At 42.5% G+C, this 18,280-nt stretch overlaps 1 long non-coding RNA gene across 1 annotated transcript in view; it reads left to right on the forward strand.

The window, feature by feature from the left end:
• Positions 1–1,179: 1,179 nt before the first annotated feature.
• The window catches only part of LOC119716003 (uncharacterized), a 56,669-nt gene continuing 39,568 nt past the window's right edge, over positions 1,180–18,280 (forward strand). The window contains exon 1 of the long non-coding RNA XR_011807220.1: positions 1,180–2,483. This is a non-coding gene — a long non-coding RNA (uncharacterized lncRNA). The remainder of the gene's footprint in view (positions 2,484–18,280) is intronic.

The following is an 18,280-nucleotide window of genomic DNA, read 5'->3' on the forward strand; positions in this document are numbered from 1 at the left end:
ATGCCATGAAACAGAAGCCCAGAGCTTTGTTATTGCTGTTTTGGAAGTCAAAATGATGAAACGACCTGCTTGCTTTCATCATTGCTCCACCAATGAGTTCCCGCACCAGCCTTTGTTAAGGAAATAGGAATTTAGCATCCAAGGCCTCTTCTGAGATCTTGTGAAATATTGTGGACATTAAGAAAAAGGATTGCAGAATTGTAATTATTCTCTGCTGTTTCTTTGGTCCAAACATCACCAGGAGGATAATTTTTTAAGAGGGATAGCCTGAGATATGTAGTCAATGTCTGAGCATAGGCTTCAGCTGTAGGGCCCAGAGAGGCACAAGTCGTTCATCAAAACCCACTTCTAAGCCTCTTCCCAGCTGGCTGGATGTTGCACAGTGTCTCAGACCGTGCTCACGTGGGGCTGGAGCTGTGCTTTTGTTTCTGACTGTCCAGCATCCAGCAGGTTTTGGATGCCTCTCAGCAGTAACAGTGCTTCCAATCAGTAACATCAAAATAAAGTTTCAAGAGCTCACATTTTGGTGCTTGGCCCACATCGCTTTATTAATCCAGAGGTTTTATGTAGATATTGGCAGAAAGCTGAAGAAAACTCACAGCTTTTTCTACAAAGTGAGAAATTACAGAGGACCGATCTGGGAGAATGCAGTAAAAGAACACAAAAAGAAAATAAAAATATTTTTAAAAAGAAAATTATTACCAACACAACACTGCCCAAATTTGTCCTAGCCGTAGAGAAGTCAGAAGCAGATTTGTCTTTTGCCTTCCAGTCATGCAAGTTTTGCTCACAATGCACAGCTAATTTTACAGCATGCTCGGGGGGACCTTTTGGGGAAAATCCTATGGCAATCAAACTGTGGTGGCCAAACTGGTCAGCCCGAAGGCAGAGCTCTGAAGTCAAGGGCAAGCACTGCTCCTCTGGAAGGAAAACCACTGCCTGCTTGCAGGTAAATAGCCATCACCACCTGTTGCATTACTGTGGTGGTTGTAATGCTGAAAGCAATGAGGTCACACTTCAGGTGGGTAATTTCATCCGTATTTACCATTATTTTGCATGTTTTTTTTTTTTGTTTGTTTGTTTGTTTGTTTTTTTCTCTGTTCCTCCTCCCTCGTCTAGCCCTACCTGCTGGTGAAAGCCCTGCTGCTTGGTGTTTCCTGGAGGGAGCAGTCCATTTCAATTACCGCGGCAGCAACAGCACACCATCACCGATAACAAAAAGCTGTTGTGCTCCTGGCCACAGAAAAAGGCACCACTGGGAAATGTGCCTCCAGTTCGCAGGCAGTAGTCCAACTACCTATGCTATTTGTGAAATTTAAAACATCACCCCTGCCCTCACTGCCCCTGCCATCTACAAACCCAAATGACAAGGTGGTGATCTTACCCATCCCATACTTCCAGATTTACAGGGGTAAGAAGGGGCTTCACGAATTCCCAAATGGGTAAGATCACCAAAAAATAACACACTTCCACATATCTCAAAACAGACTCCAGCAACCATTCACAGAGATGTCTTCAAGGCAAGGTCTTGGTTTCTTCACACCTGTTGATGAGCGAAGCCTCACCATGACCTGTGAAGGAGAGAGGTCCTCCAGCTCCTCTGCCTCCAGGTAGGACAAGGAGAGGCAAGGAGATCTGCCTGGAGCTGCAGGCAGCTGGTGACAGAGCCAGAAGCAGACAGCCCTGTTTCTGACCTCCAGGCCCACATCCTTCTGCTTCCAGACCGTCCTTCTGTCACTGCAGATTAGATGGCTGAGCACTACAACACAGTGAGAGCAGAGGTATAAAATAACACAAGCAAATGGCCGTGTTGGCTTTGCACTGTAGTTTCGTGGGCTTAGTAATGCATGCTCAGATTTGTATTTACCAAACATCCTGTGTTAGGATTGCCCCGGAGTCACTGGCCATATTTCTCTATGCACCAGCCTGTAATTTGTGAAAACACTACTTCTGCTTCTATTTTTTGCGACGTGTTTCCTATCATTTCCTTCATGGTTATCAGGGCTGGGTAGTTCTGCAAGAGCTCAGTCAGCGTGAGAGGAACCAGCAGTATGCAGGGAAAATGACAGTAATGGCAAACTTCAAAAGGTTCAGAGGTTCAGACAGAGGCGTAAGCTTATCTGAACCTCTTTGGTGTGGAAATTGAGACGGAGTCTCATGAAAAAACCAACTTGCTCGTAAGACATCTGGCAGATCAGAGTTTCAGCTGGGTTTGAAGTAACTTGAGAGTGACCTTTCCTACACTGCTTCCCTATTCCTCCTTCCTGTCCACTACGAATGAGAAATCACAGAAGCTCCTGATGGTTTCAGTACTTGGGGGCAGGCTGCCCACTCCCCTGTCCTTTTTCCTTTGTTGTTTTACAGACACATTAAGGGGCTGCGGCTGTAAGCAGCAAAAATCCCAGCCAGCCAGAGTGTCCTTTTCAAGCCTTGTGAGAATGTTTTGGGTGTTTTTGGAGTTTGAGAGAGGAAGCACACAGAAGGTGAGTGATTATTTTATGCGAACAGGCTTATTTGTGAAGGGGCAGCCAGACCAAGTGGCAGCCTCATAATTTGGAGGTGATGTAAGAGTAAAAGTAATATAAAACCGTGAGGGATAAATCCCACCTGACTTACACCCCATGTCACTTCAGAGAAATTGATGGCTTGCACAGACTGTAAAAAGAGTGCAGATTTTAGCCTTTTGTTTTTATGCAAGGCTACAAATTCCCAACGCTGTGATTGTTGCCCTTGATATGAAAGTCGCATGCTATGATTCAGTGGTTTTAGCTTTCCTCAAAAAGCTCAGTAATCACTGACTGTACATGTGTATAATTATTCTGCTGGAAATCTCAATCTATTTTTTTAACGTGAGAGTCAATAGTTAGAAGTCTGTCAGGTCTACTCGTTATAAAACCCTGTTGTCAAGAGTTTATATCTGGGCTGTAAACATTTGTTCTAATCTAAACAATTGCACAGAAAAGAGCCTGCTAAAGGAGGTAAATTGAAAAAGAAAAAAAAGAAAAAAAAGGAAAAAAAAAAAGAGGAAAAAATCCATACGGCTGTTTTTAGTTACATGTCCTTTCATGAGAGAAGTACGAGGCATCCAGCTCTGCAGGCTCAGGATGAGCACCAGGCTATGATATTTCTCTTCTTTCTGCCAGCAGAGGGAAAGGACAGGCTGCTATTATTCTTTCCTCCTTCTGATATTTCAAATATATAAAGATACAGCAAATGTCAGGAAAACGTGTCAGAGCCCCCCCTTGCCGTTGCAGAGGTTTTGCTGATGAGACCCATCTGTCTGCGGTGCCTGGGTCTGCCAGCCCTCACCTGGATGCCCCCTGGGTGTGTTTGGTCAGAGCCTGGCACTGCTGTCCCAGGCTGTCCGGGCACTCAGCTGGTGACTCTGCATGCAGGTAAAACAGGAGTGAAAACCTGGTTTAGTGGCCAGGGTGATAAAGCATTTGAATCCCATCTGGCAGAGGGGCATATGGAAGAGCTAAGCCTCTGAGCCCTGAGCACCGCCACCTCCACTTTCTACTATGGCAGAGTAGTCATGCTGAAAATAACTTTTCCAATTTAAGCAGAGAAGTCTCTGATGTTTCTGCTTCCTCTCTGAAAGCAGGCGTGAAAGGAATGAGTCAATCAAGAGGAAATCTCTGGCTTTTCAGTATGCCGTTTCAGGCAGGTGTGGTGCTGTGACTGCTTAGTAACCAGAGAAATTATTTGTGCGCATCATTAGACATCTCGATGTAGAATTGTTACGGCTGGAGAAACACCTTTTGCAGAACTGGATCACTGCGTAAGTGACTCCCTGTAATAACAGCGTTTTTAAATGGCCCACGGTTCCAAATAGAGCAATAAAGCATATCAACAGTACTTAGGAAAACAGTCGTATCCACAAGCCCCAGCTGCACTTCCCTATGGGACACCACGCTGTTAAGAGCGCGCAGGCTAAATAGGCTGTGTAAATGGAAAGGAGGATAAAGTGGCTTTCTGTGGCGAGGCGCTGGATAAAAAAAATCCCGGAAAGCTTTCTGCTTCTTTTTGTGGGTGTTCCTGCCTTACAAAACAGAATCTGAGGATCAGAGATTCAGACTCTCCCAGGCCATCTATAGGAGCACGAGGGCTTGAATGTGTAGTTTCTTGAAACCCTCAGAGGTGCAGCAAAGAAGGGTCTGCTTCCCCCAGTCCTCATGCTCTTTCTAGGTAGCCACTGTATATGGTTTCCACATGCAGTGGTCACAGTTTCTATCTATTTGTAGTGCACAGCACCTACAAAAAACACACTACCTCATAGGCTGGAAGGGAAGGTCTCTAGTCCAGCCTCCTGTCCAAGCAGAGTCACTTCTGAACTTCTGTCTGGGGCTTTATCCAGACAGGTCTCCAAGGACGGAGATTGTACAGCCTTTTGGGGTATCTTCTCCAAAGTCTGACTGTCTTCATGGTGGAAAGTTTTCCCTTATAATCTGTGTGAACATCCCCTGCTCCAATTCATGACCATTGTACTGTTCTGCCAGCACATATCTCAGTAAGAGCCTGGCTTCATCTTCTCAACAACCTTCTCATAGGTACTGGCAAGCTTCTGGTAGGCCCCCGACAACTTCTTTTCTCTTCCCAAGACCAAACAAACCTCGTTCCCTCAGCATTTTTTAATGTAACAAGTGCTGCTGCCCCAAATGTCTTGGTGGCCCTTTGCCCAATTCACTGTGTAGGTCAACATCCTTGCACCTCAGGGCACAAGGCCAGACACAGTATTCTCCATGCAGCCTGACAAGTGTCAAGTAAAGAGGAAGAAAATGACATTGTTATTCATCATTCTTGATTTAAAGAAACTCTGGTAGGAAATATTTTTAGTCCTTTGTGATATAACACATAGTCCAACCCTAAAATCAGAGCAAAGCCCAAAAGAAACCATGAACTACTTTTAAAATTACATTCCTTACAACAACACTAATAAAATATTGCTGCAGATGTGAAAATTATTTAAAGCTATAATAGTTCATTGAGTGCAATTAAGAATTTCTCATCCTTCATCTCAACACTGCCGGGTCACTTGTGCATCAGAGCTGGGCTGGGCAGGTGTCACCGTGTGAGGAAAGGGAGCAGCCAGTTTGGACAGGCATGATGAAGAGGGTGGCCTCGGGCTTTCCCAAGACTCTGGAGGTGCTCCTGAGTGTTATATTGCTAACAGAAGTGCATATTTCCAACAGGGCTATAAAGCCCAATGCTGTTGGGCTTCTAAATCACCTTTGGGAGTTTGAAGCTTTCCCCATATTGCTGTCATCTGAGTCTGCTTTGTCAGGAATGCCAGACTATGGCAAGATCAGTCATACCTCCCAGACCAGTAGAAATATTAAAACATTAAAATAGACGTGTATTAGAAAAATGTCACAGACAAAAAGCCGAAGCTGAAAGGCTCTGACTTTATTGCCCAGAGTTTTGGTGGGGTTGTTTTTATTTATTTATTTATTTATTTAATCCTTCAGGCAATGCTTTCCAACCTCTCGTCCCCAAATCAGATTTCATTTCTTCAGATTTTAATTTTTGGAGAATAAACTGCTGTAAATCCTTGGACAGTTCTCACAAATGTGATGGCTGCTGTGTCAGGCATTTAGGCTGAAGAAATGCTGCAGGTGAGATGATGGAAAATAACCCATTGCTTGCTTTTATTAACTAATGCTTGATTTATTTATTTATTTTCTAAAATGACAGAACTATAACTGATCACAAGCTAGCGTTTCATCTAGGCAGAGAATAAGCCAAAAAGTGTCAAATGTAAATAGCTAACCCACTGGGATAATGTTACCTTAAAAGTGTTGGGGGATTTGAATATATTCTGTGAGATGGCGTTTTTGGACTTCTTCCCATTTTCAGTCCTTTGTTTTGAATGCGGATAGGTAGTATGATCACCGCTTTTGCTCACAAAAGCCGTCTGAATTCAAAATGAAGCATTTCAGAATTAAAAAAGGCAGAGTCAGGAAGATGGAGACAGTCAGCAGCCCTCTCAGAGAGGCAGTGGCATCGCTCAAAGAGCTAACACTGAGACAGCAGTGTCTGCATGAAATGCTGTGCGTCACTAAAGACGATTTTCAAAACCTTACAATATCTGCCATACAAGCTACCATCCTGTCAAACAGTTTTGCAGTTGGTCCTTTACAGCTGAAACTATAAAGACGGCTCAAATAAAGTTGAAACTCTTTTTGCTATAAAACAAATACATCATCTTTTTCATTTCACCTCTTTGTTCTAAAAACCTGGCTGCTTGATCAAATGCTATGCTTTCACACACACACACACAAAAAAAAAAAAAAAAAAAAAAAAGTCTTCTCCCTCAGGCATAGAGCAGACTTGGGAAGTTTTGGCTCGAGATACGATATCTGTAAGAAAATGAAAACAAGCTCTTGGAAACAAAATGTTGCAGCAGCCATAACTGCACGTTGCTACCTTAATTATTACATGGGAAGAGGCAGTTAGATATTTAGGAAAGCTGAGGGGTTCGTAGTGCTGCCGAAAGAGTGAAATGGGGCTGGCAACTGAGATAAGGATGGGGGAGACTGCAGAAAGAAGCACAGCCTCCTTTCAGCTGCACATCAGGATGCGGCCCTGCAGTGATGGGCAGGAAAAAGCAGGTACTTTTGTGTCTGTTGTAGCCTCACTGGTAAATCTTCTTCCAAAGGGAAATGCCAGAGGGCAAACAGAGCCAGCCTGCTCTTTCTCCACATCATTCAGATGCAGGTCTCAGTCCCAGGCTGGGAGATGGTGTTTAGCCATCAAAAAGGTAATCTTGTATCCGGCTTGACCTGTTTAGATGCTGGTGACCAGACAGCCTGCTGCTCTGTGAATGTATGTGAGCACACATCTCTTTTGGGTGGTTACCCACTAATACTCAGAGCTGCACTTATAGCATAGAGGTTGTTAGCAGGTGTTAAGATTTCAGTCAACTCTGAACCATCTCTGATTTAAATCAGGGGTCTAGAAATGACAGCTGACCATCTCCATGACCTCTCAGCAGTTATATTAGCATTTAATATATCAGATTTTTCCAAATATATATGTGCTGTCACTTCTATGTTATTCTGTCATTATTTCCTCACCTTTATCTACCTATAATTTTCTTCAATAAACTGGCAAAATTACTTTCTCACTCATTTTCAAGGCTGGAGTAAGCATTCTTTAAACAGATGTTAAGCATTAAAAATAGCAAGGAGTAATGATGAATAATTGGGATGATCTGAGCGAGAGATGACATGAAATGAAGGAAATAATTTACAGAGAAAAAAAAATCTATTACCATCAGTAAGACAAAGTAAAGTAAGAAGATAATTGCAGAAGTTACACCAATCAAAGAGCTGTGGCAGAGCTGGGCTTTGCACACCCCAGGTCACGTTAAGATGGTGAGTGGAGGGGCAGCTTGCAGCTAGTGGTACTTCTGTCCCTTAGGCAAGCCCACCCCAAACCCCAATACTGGGGACATGTCTGAGATGTCTTGTGCGTGACTTAAATCTGCACTAATCTCCTTTTCTCTAATCTGTTACGTCTGGGTTTGCTTTTTCAAGAAGCACAGAACAGTCTCAGTCATTGCCCTATTTGTTTTTCAAAAGATGTATTCAGGCTGTGGTAAACTCATATTTTTTGTCAGAGTTGTCTCCGTGCCAGTAACGGAGCTACAGGCATCAGAAGAAGTGATTGTATTCAACCAGCCCCCAGCCTCCATTCTGCAATTTTCTCCATGTAGGACACGCGATAGATGGCAGGATTGAAGTCTTATCATAACACAGCCAAGCTGTATAATGAAACTTTAATGTCAGGCTCTCTCCTCACAGTACCTTGACACCTTAAGCGTTTTTGTCTTTTGTTCTTTAAAATCTCCAGTTTTTCTAATTAGGTTGTCTGGCATCGAATGAGGGTCTCCAGTGTGACCCCCTCAGCACTGAGCAGGCAACAAAGTCCATCACCCCTCTTAACTGTGATCTGCTGGCTTTACAGTGGATTCTCATCTCTCATTTGTAAGCAGTAAACAGTTTGCTGTCCATTTTTGTCCTTCCTAGGTGTCTGATATTGTTTATTCTGGGTTTCTCCTTCTCTTTGGATGACTCCAGTTTGGGTTATTTTCCCCGGGATGTGTTAGTAGGTTTTTTATTACAGTGAATTTCCTTTTGTTATGTTTTGCATGTAATTCTCCAGATATACCTGTATTATTGTGGTTTTGCCCTTTCTCTTCTGTGCCTCAGTGTGCACTTTGCAGCCGCTTTCACATTTCTAATGAGGGTATTAGTGTCAAAACTGAAGGGAACCTTCTGAACATTTTGGTCCTTCTTCCTCATCACTTTTTCTCCTTGTAGGTTTGCACAGGGCCCTTTATCAGTCTCTTTTCTGCTGTTGCTCTTTGTGTAGGTCCTGATTATAAAATCACTTCTGCTCGTCGCTATATTTTTAGAATGCAAACAGGTCGGTCCTTTTACCCAGTGGTTGCTCAAAACTTACTTGGAGGGATTTAAGCATGTGCTTAAGTGCTCTGCTGAAGGGAGGCTTCTGTTTCGATTTCATTACTTTTATCCCATACTTTTTGATTCTAGTCTTATATGTATAAAACATCAATAATTCCCTCTAGAATGGATTCTTTCTTTATCCCATGTCACTTGTTGCTCTTGTTTCCAATGCCCTCTTGAAGTTTTGTAATAGCTCTTTTTGTACTGCTTGGTCCATTATTTTACTGGAGATTGAAGATAAAAGTGCTGGGCAGTAATTGCCAAGATCATTCTTCCTTCGGTGTAAATCAATACTATATTTGCTTTATTCCCAGCCTCTGGGACTTCCACAGTTCTCCATGACTTTCAAAAATAATTGCCAATGGTTCAGTAAATTAACTGGCTAATTCCCTCATCACCTTAGGATGAGTGCAACCAGACCAGCTGTTTGATCTGTACAATGGATATTCAAAATTTCCAACTCTTCCTTTAACCTGCACTACATTAATAGCTATTTGTAAAGGATTTTCATTATTTCCCCATTGCCACATCCTTTTTCTTTTTTCTTTTTTCTTTTTTTTTCCATTAAAAAAAAAGTAAGGGGATAACTTAGACTTTGAAGAAATAATGGTGTGTTCATCTTCCTCTTGCTTATTAATGAAATTATTTTCTGGTCGGCTTTCCTTTCCTCTACAATATATTTGTGAAAGCCATTCCTATTTCCCAATACTGCTTGGGTTAGCATAAACTCAGCTAGGTTTCTGCCATCCTTGACATTTTTCTTTTCTCCAGTTTCTCTTCTTATTTCCTGCTGCTCATTCCTCGGTTCTCTTGCCTCTAAATGAAGCAGGTTACGCTGCTGTCCCTGACCTGTTCCTGCAAATAATTAGAAGGGTAGTTGGGTCTTAAGGATCTAGTCCATCACCAAATTCTGTCCCACATCTCACAGAATGACCTGGCGTCCTCTCATACCTTGAGTTTCTCACTTTTATTTATTTATCAGCAGTGGAAAAGGAATAGCTGTAATGTAGATATTTATGACTGACTTTTCAAGATATTTTTCTCTTTCGAAGAGAGAAATAATAGGCAGGTGCCAAGACAAAGAAAGTCCTGCGCTGCCAGTTCTTTTGAGGTCAAGGCAGAGACCCTGCCTGGAAGTGGCTGCCCATTTTCTCTGTAATTTGTAGCTGTGACCTTGACCGGTGTATGATGTTAGAGCCCAGGGCTCTTTTGTTGTTGTGTCTCTCTCTCACACTCATAAGGGCACCAACCTACATGACCTAGCAGGACCTTTCCATCTTTAGCTTCTTTGAAATGGTTTTCCTTTTACAGAAGCTCTCCTTGGCTCCTTCTTTTCTTGGTCCTTTCTTTACCCCAGAGTCTCAGTTTTATACTTCCCAGCTCGCAAATTTATCTCACTTTAATAAATCATGGCAGTTCACAAGCTACGCTTTGATTTCTCTTCTTGTTGTCCTTGAAGTGTTTGTGAATAGATAATTGTCACAAACTCCTTCAAGATTCAGCAGATGCAGGCTAGAGGGGTCTCCCAGCTTCTTTTGGTCACTCTGAGGAACTTTTTTGTGTCCCACTCTTTGTGGTACTGGCTCTTAGACCGGCCTCTGCAGCTTGTAGAGTTGGTCACCATGTTGTTCTCAGAGTAGGCCAATGAAACTTGCTAACCAGCTGGCATGACTTGTTTGGAACCACTGATATCCTAAATCCATGAGTTTAAGGAGGTGAAATTTCTTATCCTCTTTTTTGCTGTTTCATATTTGTACATGTATATTTTGCTCATTTTCCTCATGGTGGAGGTTGTTCTCTTTGCTCTTGTGATCGGATACTTGGGCATGAGTGCAAGTTGCAAGTTACTTGTCCTAGAAGGTGGGGAGTGGTAGAAAGGAGGTGGGGGAAGGACCATTATTTTCTTTCTCCTTCTTTTTTAATTTGCTTTAATTAGCTTTTATTAGCTTTTCTACCACACATTTTTATTACCACATTCCTGGCTTCCCACTGATTTTCTCTGATACAGTTTTCTGAAAACATATGGGTAAGACTTTAGAAATGCATTACAGGAAATATTAAAACTATTACCTTGTTACTAAATTCATAGCTCTTCTTCTTTTGAGAGTACCTTATAAAGACCAAACATGATACCACAGATGGTGTAGTTGGAAACAAAGTGCTAATCTTAAAAAAAAAAAAACAAAAAACTTTTTTGTGCGCTGTCTTCAGTCTTATGGGTAGCCCCTTTCACTGTAATGCTCCAGAAGCCTCATGTCCCCCTTGGTCTGTTTACACATTTTGTGCATCTTCCCCTGACAGAAATAGTCCATGTCCCTGGAGAAACCCTTCCATACTCTGAGGCGTTTCATCTCACATTTCCCAAATTCCATCATTAACCAAAATAGAAGAGTGTCAGGACCCTGATAAAGGGGTTCCTATGACCATCCTTAGTCATACTACCCAGCTTTTGCTCTATGAGCAGGACCCCATTCATATTAAGTAGACATTTGTATTGCCCTAAAATAATAATAATAATGAAATAAAAGAGAGGGAAAAAAAAAAAAAGCGGGTGAACTTGGAATCTTCTTTCTTGCAAGACTGAAAATATTTTTATATGTGGAAGAAATTCCCAACAACCCCTAAAAATTCAACAAAATAAAAGTCAAGCATGTTAACACAGTAGGTGATTTTTTGTAGTCAGTGGCAGCATCTTTTGCTTCTAGGCAATTTGCCCATTCTGACTTTGTTCTTTATTCCCTGCTGTCTCATATGCTCAAGAATAGACTCCCAATTAATATTTGCCAAGTTGTTTCATACTCAGCCATCAGCCCTTTGAAAAATTGCCTGTTTGTTAGGCACTCCCCCATGAAATAAATGAGGTGCTGTGGAGGATGACCATGGGAAGGGAAGGTCCCAAAAAGCTAATGGGGCTCAGAGAGCAAGCAAACACAGTCTTCAGGTGAATACTCAGGAGGATGCATACCAGACTGGGAAGTTGGGGTTTACCTCTGTATGTCATGCTGTTGGATACAACCCTGGCATTTGTTCCTAGTTCTTGTGTCCTTGCTGCTGAAGGGATTGTGAAAAAATGTAACACAGTTAAAAAAATTTAAAAAAAAAATATCAATGTCAAAGACATCCTCCTCCAAGAGTATAGTTATCAAAGAGAAAGTTAAGAGGTTACTTGAACACGGTCTGTTGATATCTATTTGAGGTCTATTTAAGAGCAGAAGGCTCTAAAATTCAACAGTCAGAACCACTCAATGATCCCGTCTGCTGAATCCCCAGCACTGGGACAGTGAAACCGTGTGAGATCAGATCAGAGATAAATACATTGACAGCAGTGAGGACAGTAAACCATCTGAACACCTTAGCCTATGTGGTGAGTTCCCTGTTGCTTGCACTCTTTACATCCAGATTAAAGCACTTCTAAAAATGTGTCCTCTGGCACTTCTGGGCTCACTGTAGATCTTGTAGACGTATTTCCATGCTCTGATTTAAAGAGAAGGCAAAGTGGGAACAAGATATTTCAGTGCTCCTCTCCTCCTAGTATCAACACCCAAACATTCCCTCCCCACACCTCCCTTCCAGCTCCTGCGACACCCCCTCACTCCACGGCTTGCTCCATCTGCCAGGAGCTCCCTTCGGCTCCTCTTCCAGACACCACGCTATCTTCCTACGTAGCTGCTCCACTCGGCAATACTTATGTGCATGAATGTGTAAGGCAGGAAGCTCCTGTGTCCCTGTTTTGGCTGACACAGGAGCCCACCTGTCCCCTCTGGCATGGGCAATGCCTGACTGAGGCCCATGCCCCAGCCTTAGCTAGGCCGGTTGTTTCACTGTGAGGTTGTGAAGGCCATGGGGAGAAACGCTCTGTCCCAGAGACTGTTTGTGTTTAAATTGCACCTGATGGAGAGATATACCCTTCTGTACGTCACGACAACCCGGGGGTAGCTGTATTTTGGCTGACTAATGTGCCAGTGCCAATCTGGTTATTGGCTATTTCTCCTTTAGGAGCTGCCACCTGTTTGGGAGTTCCTGCACAACCAAATCTGCAGCTGAGATGGGATGCATTCTCACAGTGTTTGCTGACTGGTGCTGGGTCCTTCTGACCTCTGTGTGTAACATCCAGCAGTGTCTCATATTTTATTTTGTCACACCTGTGCCTTCCTTCCTCATCTTCTTTGTACCAATGGTCTGCCTGAAACATAACAACTCCACACCAAACACAGATGGTAATGCTAAGACCAAGGCTCAGGCAAAGCTTATAAAGCTGAAGAAAAGCAGGCGAACTCCGACAGTGCAAACTTTTCTCTAGTCCTGTTATTTAGTGAGAAGTTTCATCGTTATCTCATTCAAAATTGTTCTCTGTTGCACCACTGTTCAGAAGATATTTTTTTATCCCTTCTGGCTCACAGCAGGTTATGCTGCCACATTTGTTTTCAGTCTTGGTCTGATTTCAAAATCTTCTAAAATTCTTTAATCTTTCTAAACAAATAAAAAAGAAATAAAAAAAGAAAAAAAAGAAAAAAGAAAAAAGAAAAGAAAAAAAAAAAAGCTGAATCCAAAGAAAAGGAACTGTCTTCTTTTAAAGATAATTCTGAAAAATTTTAAAGGGCTTGAACTGCATAACAATATAATATCTGTAAAGTTCCTTTTGTACTGACTCTATAACATTGGCAGGAGCTTGGAGCTCTTATTAGTCTAGGAAATGAGCAATAATAATAGTGATAATGACACTTTTGAATGTTGAAAATAGATTTGGTGAGAATGCGTTGGTCCAATGTGAGATAATCTTAAGTCTAATACAGTTTTGAATCTCAAGCTATACAAAAATCTGGTTTTGAGATGACATGCCATTTAGAGAAAATCTTCCCTGCATAATAAGTCAGGGTATTTAGCCCTTTCTAAATGACAGTTAATGAGTATGTAATTTTATCGCAGAATTTGGACACATCAGAATAATAACAAACAAGACTGTCAAGAGCAGAATACCTGCTGGCCTGTAATTTTAGGTGCTTGTAACACCAGCTGTTAGAGACACAGTTTCACATGCTTGAATTTTGATATTTTTTTTAATCTCCCCCAAATCACTGGCTATAGTTGGGATCATCCCTAGACAACCAAAACCTGTACAAATTGGCAGAAATCCAGTCTTGAAGGCCTAGGACAATTGGTGCATTTTTCTTTGAAAAGCACGAAGACTTCTAGCATGGGTTTGCCAGGGAACATGAGGATTGAGAAGTCCCAGTTATGTTGTTTGTAGACCTAGCAGTTTCAGATATGTCCAGCAGAGAGCTCTTTGTCTCTAAAGCTCTCTGTTTCTTAGGAATGTGCCACAGAAAACTTCAGCACAAGAAAAACTCACATCAGATACAAAAGGCAAATTCTGCTGTGGTGACATCTCAGGTCTGATTTAGTCCAGCAAAAAGAAACACTTGCTAAATTAGCATGCTATTACCTCTCTTTTAAATGCATCTATCTAATTAAGAATTTGGACAAGCAAGGGTCACTGAGAGCTGAGATTTCAGCCTCTGGGTCCAGATAATCTTTATGTGAGAAACATGATTGTTCACTTAATATCTAGTTATTTAAGGATGGATATTTCTTCAAGAAACATAGTTTGGCGAAGAACACTGCTGAGGGACTTTCTTCAATGACGTTCAATGCTTTTTCCTTCCTCCTGGCTCCAGGGTATCTGAAATCTGCAGTCTCAAAGCCAAGGTGTCCTAGAAGAAGGGGACATGCAGCTCCTACATGATGTGGCTTGTCAAGCCACCACGCCAACAGCAGACAACACTGAAGGAAACAGCTGACCAGTGACATCTTGATTTACCATTGTGTTTCTCTCTTCCTTTACTCTTCATAACATCTACAGTGCACCTCTGGAGTAGGCGTAAGCATATCTCTCTCTTCTGTCTGGTGCACATTGTCTGGAGTCCCCAAGGAGCTGCTGCTCTCTCCCCTCAGTCTTTCTTCCAGGCTAAACAGGCCCAGCTCTTTCAGCCTGTACATGTATGACAGGTGCTCTAGTCCTCTCATCATCTTAGTGGCCCTCCTCTGAACTCGCTCCAATAGCTCCATGTCCCTGTTGTGCTGGGGAGCCCAGAGCTGGACACAATTCTCCAGGTGTGGCCTCACCAGGGCTGAGTAGAGGGGCAGGATCACCTCCCTTGACCTGCTGGCAACACTTTTCCGAATGCAGTCCAGGATATTGTCGGCCTTCTTGGCCACAAGGGCACAGTGTTTACTTGTGGTCAGCCTTCTGTCCACCAGGACTCCCAGGTCCCTTCCCGCAGAGCTGCACTCCAGCAGGTCAGCCCCCAGCCTGTGGTGGTGCTTGGGGTTATTCCTCCCTAGGACTCTGAACTTGCCCTTGTTGAACTTCATGAGGTTCCTCTTGGCCCAACCCTCCATCCTGTCGAGGTCCCTCTGAATGGCAGCACAGCACTCTGGGGTATCAGCCACTCCTCCAAGCTTTGTGTCATCAGCAGACTTGCTGAGGGTGCACTCCGTTCCTTCATACAGGTTGTTGATGAGTAAGTTGAACAACGCTTGACCCAGTACTGGACCCCAGTCCCTAGGGAATACCGCTAGCTACAGGCCTCCAACTAGACTCCACACCACTAAGCACAACCCTCTGAGCTCACATTGTAGGTTAGAGGATAATGCCTACAGCCAGCCAAAACCAGTGTGTATCAAATGCTTTCCTAGTCTTAATAGCTTTTGCCGTTTTTAATTTAAAGACCCTCATAGGACTCAGGCCTTGCTAATTCACGTTTATAAGTAAACTCGTCTTTAGAGGAATAGGGTCTGAAGAAGCTCCTGGAAGCTTGCTGCAGGGGTTCTCTATGAGCTGCCAATATAAAGATGCAGGTAATGAAAAGATTTTAGCCAAGTTTTCTATAAAAATCAAAAGAAAGAAAAATATTCAAGTCACAGAATTTTACATGTAAAATAAAATGCTAATCTTAAAATAATCTCCCCTTCCCTGCCATCCTGGTTTATACATGTATTATCTTTCCATAATTCCAGGATTTAATTTGCTTAGTTTGCAAGACAAAAATAAAAGGTTTCCCTCTCCCTGCATGACTGCATCAGGTTTGTTTAAATATTGATGCAAATAATGATGAATTATTCACTTCTCTTCTTGTTCATGAGTTATGCACAGACCCATTCTTAAAATTTCATTTCTAGTCTCTCGCCATCTCTAGTCTCTCCTTTCTGGGAAGTTTGATCAAGTCTTCCCTACCAGGTTTTCTGCAGACTTCATTGATTTGCTGTTCATTTTGCCTGGGCTGTGACTGGGCTGTGACCTAAGCTTCAATGTCTAGTCTCAGACTGTTGAATGGATGATAGCTGATTTTGGTCATGAGATAAGTGATGATTCCATAACAAATGATATTTTCCATGCACAAGTATTCTGGATCCAACACAAATGCAGGCTTTGCAAAGACCAGCCCAAACCTCTCTAAATATCCTTGTGACCAATCTGCAGTTAATTTCAGGCTGTTGCAGTGAGGATGGGAATGTGCAGAAAGCTGGGGAAAGAAGATGGCTGCTCTGATACTAAATGTAGGCTCCCACATTCCTTTCTGCTCTCCCACAGCTCTCTGCTGTTCTCTACACTTAACCTAGGAAAAAGCTCTCTGTAGAGAAAACAGCCTTATCCATTATCTTGGCCCGAAGGCTGTAGTTCTCTGAAAGCTATTGGTCTGGTTCTCTGACCAAATGAGATAGTTCATAAGCTGTTTTCAGCTTTTCTGTGATTGCATCTCTCTCTTGGACAGAGGAGCATCCAGTATTCAGATGCCTGAGTGGTAACATGAGCACTACAGCACTGCCAGCTCTCCTTGCCATGATGCCTCTTCATGTATGTGAGCTGGCTGCTGAAAACATAAGCCCAAACCTTAAAAGCTCCTGGAAGCCCTGATAAATTGTTCCTTGAAGTCTAGGGGAACACGGAGCTCCCCACGCCCATCCCTAAGTATCCACAGTGCTGAGGATCTCCTGCTCCTGCCCTGGGCAGGTGTGAGGTTTACTGTACAGGCCAGAGGAGCAGCAGCAGCTAGGAGGCTCATCTCTAAGCAGGGAGAGAAGTCAGGAGGCAGGTAACTGGAGAGCAGCCAGCACTGGAAAAGCAGGGATGTTGGTCTGACATAAGGTCCCCCACCCAGCTTAAGGGGAGCACGAGGTACACACACACATTAAAGCTACAGGCTGCTGACAAGTGCCAGTGTGTTCATGGAGTTACTAAGAACAAACTGTAGTTAGCAAAGACCTGCTTGGCTTTTCAAGCCTCCAAATTTGCTCAGTAACCAAGCTTGATCCCTGCCAGTGAAGATAAAATCTACTTGGTATTAGTGTGGGATACCATTAATGCCTGTGAAGACTTTAATAATAAGAGAACATATTCATAAACTGATCCTCAGGATTTTGGTGTGTGCATCTCTGTCTATCCAACTCATCTGCCTGTATTCCCCTCTTAGACAGACTTCTCTGCAATCTGAGAACAAAACTTGCAGAGGGCCATGGCCCCACTATGCAGTGAAGCAGCTTCACTGAGCAGTGAAGGTAAACACAAGGAAAAAGAACATTTGGAAAGGTTTGTATTACAATTCTTGACTTCATGGGTTGAAGAAATTCATCTTATTTATTTGAATTGGGTTTTATTTTGCATCTTTTACAAGCCCTAAAACAGCAAACATTACTTTTGTGCTCCAAAGTGCTTTGTCCCATGTCTTTATATCAGCCCACACTGCCTAACTTGGCACGTGCATTCCGCATTTAAATAATGCTTTGTACTTACATGGTAATTTAGATTTTTGGAGTCCCTTACAGAACGTGGCCCAAATTCATCCCCTGTAAAAATGATTGTCTCAGGTTATTCCCTAGCTACACTTTATCATATTCTTGTGAGATATATGCTATTCCCATGGAGTGGTTCAGAAAATTTTGGATTTAAAGCACAACGCTTCAAAATATTTTTGATTCAAGCAGTCAAGCTTACCCCAATTTTTCATTCTTTCAAAGCTATTGAAGCTGTTCTCAATTTTTCTCAAAAACGTGACTGAGATCAGAAATAAAGCAGCATCACTACTTAACACACAGTTGTGCATTTATTTGGATAAGGCTTGCATTGAAAGCAGTCTCCCAGAGAACATCATAGTCCAGAAAGAATCTGGAAAACAAAGTTTTGGATCCGTGTTTTAAAGGTGTCCGCTTTGATGACTGTCCTTGCTGTTCAAATACATTTGGCTTGTTCCGGTTCTTGGTCCTGTCACCAGCTGAGAGAACTTGGAATAAGAGATGTCAGCAAGCCCCAGGCCACCCAGCAGATCAATACATGAGTTAAGATGAGAATATAGTTCTTTACCTCCCGGGCTGCAGTTGGACATGACTGCCTCTTCTGTGTTATCAGAAAAGCCCATTAAGAGCAACCCGTTTATCCCAAGAAAAACAGATTTAATTTATTTTTTTTAAGGTTCTAGTTCTCTGTCACCAAACGCTGATGTAAAAATAGACATTTATTTTCCTTGGACAGAACACTTTCTGATATTTTCAGTCCTTTGAACCTGTATTCTTACACTGGAAAATGATAGTGCTAGTGAATTGAAGCCTGCAATAGACTTTTTTATAGGCAAATAATACCACTAGATTTACCTGCTGAGAAAGGATTTGATGTTAATGGAAGACAGGGGATGAACTAAGGGAACTTTGGGGTCTTTTAATACTAAAAGCCTGCAGCGTGTAGATTTCTAATTTACAAGCTCCACTTACCATCTACTTGTCGTTGGGAGCCTGAGGCTTGCAAATGTGTAAAAATG

Source organism: Anas platyrhynchos, chromosome 2 (assembly GCF_047663525.1).
Source record: "Anas platyrhynchos isolate ZD024472 breed Pekin duck chromosome 2, IASCAAS_PekinDuck_T2T, whole genome shotgun sequence".
NCBI classification, from domain to species: Eukaryota; Metazoa; Chordata; class Aves; order Anseriformes; family Anatidae; genus Anas; species Anas platyrhynchos.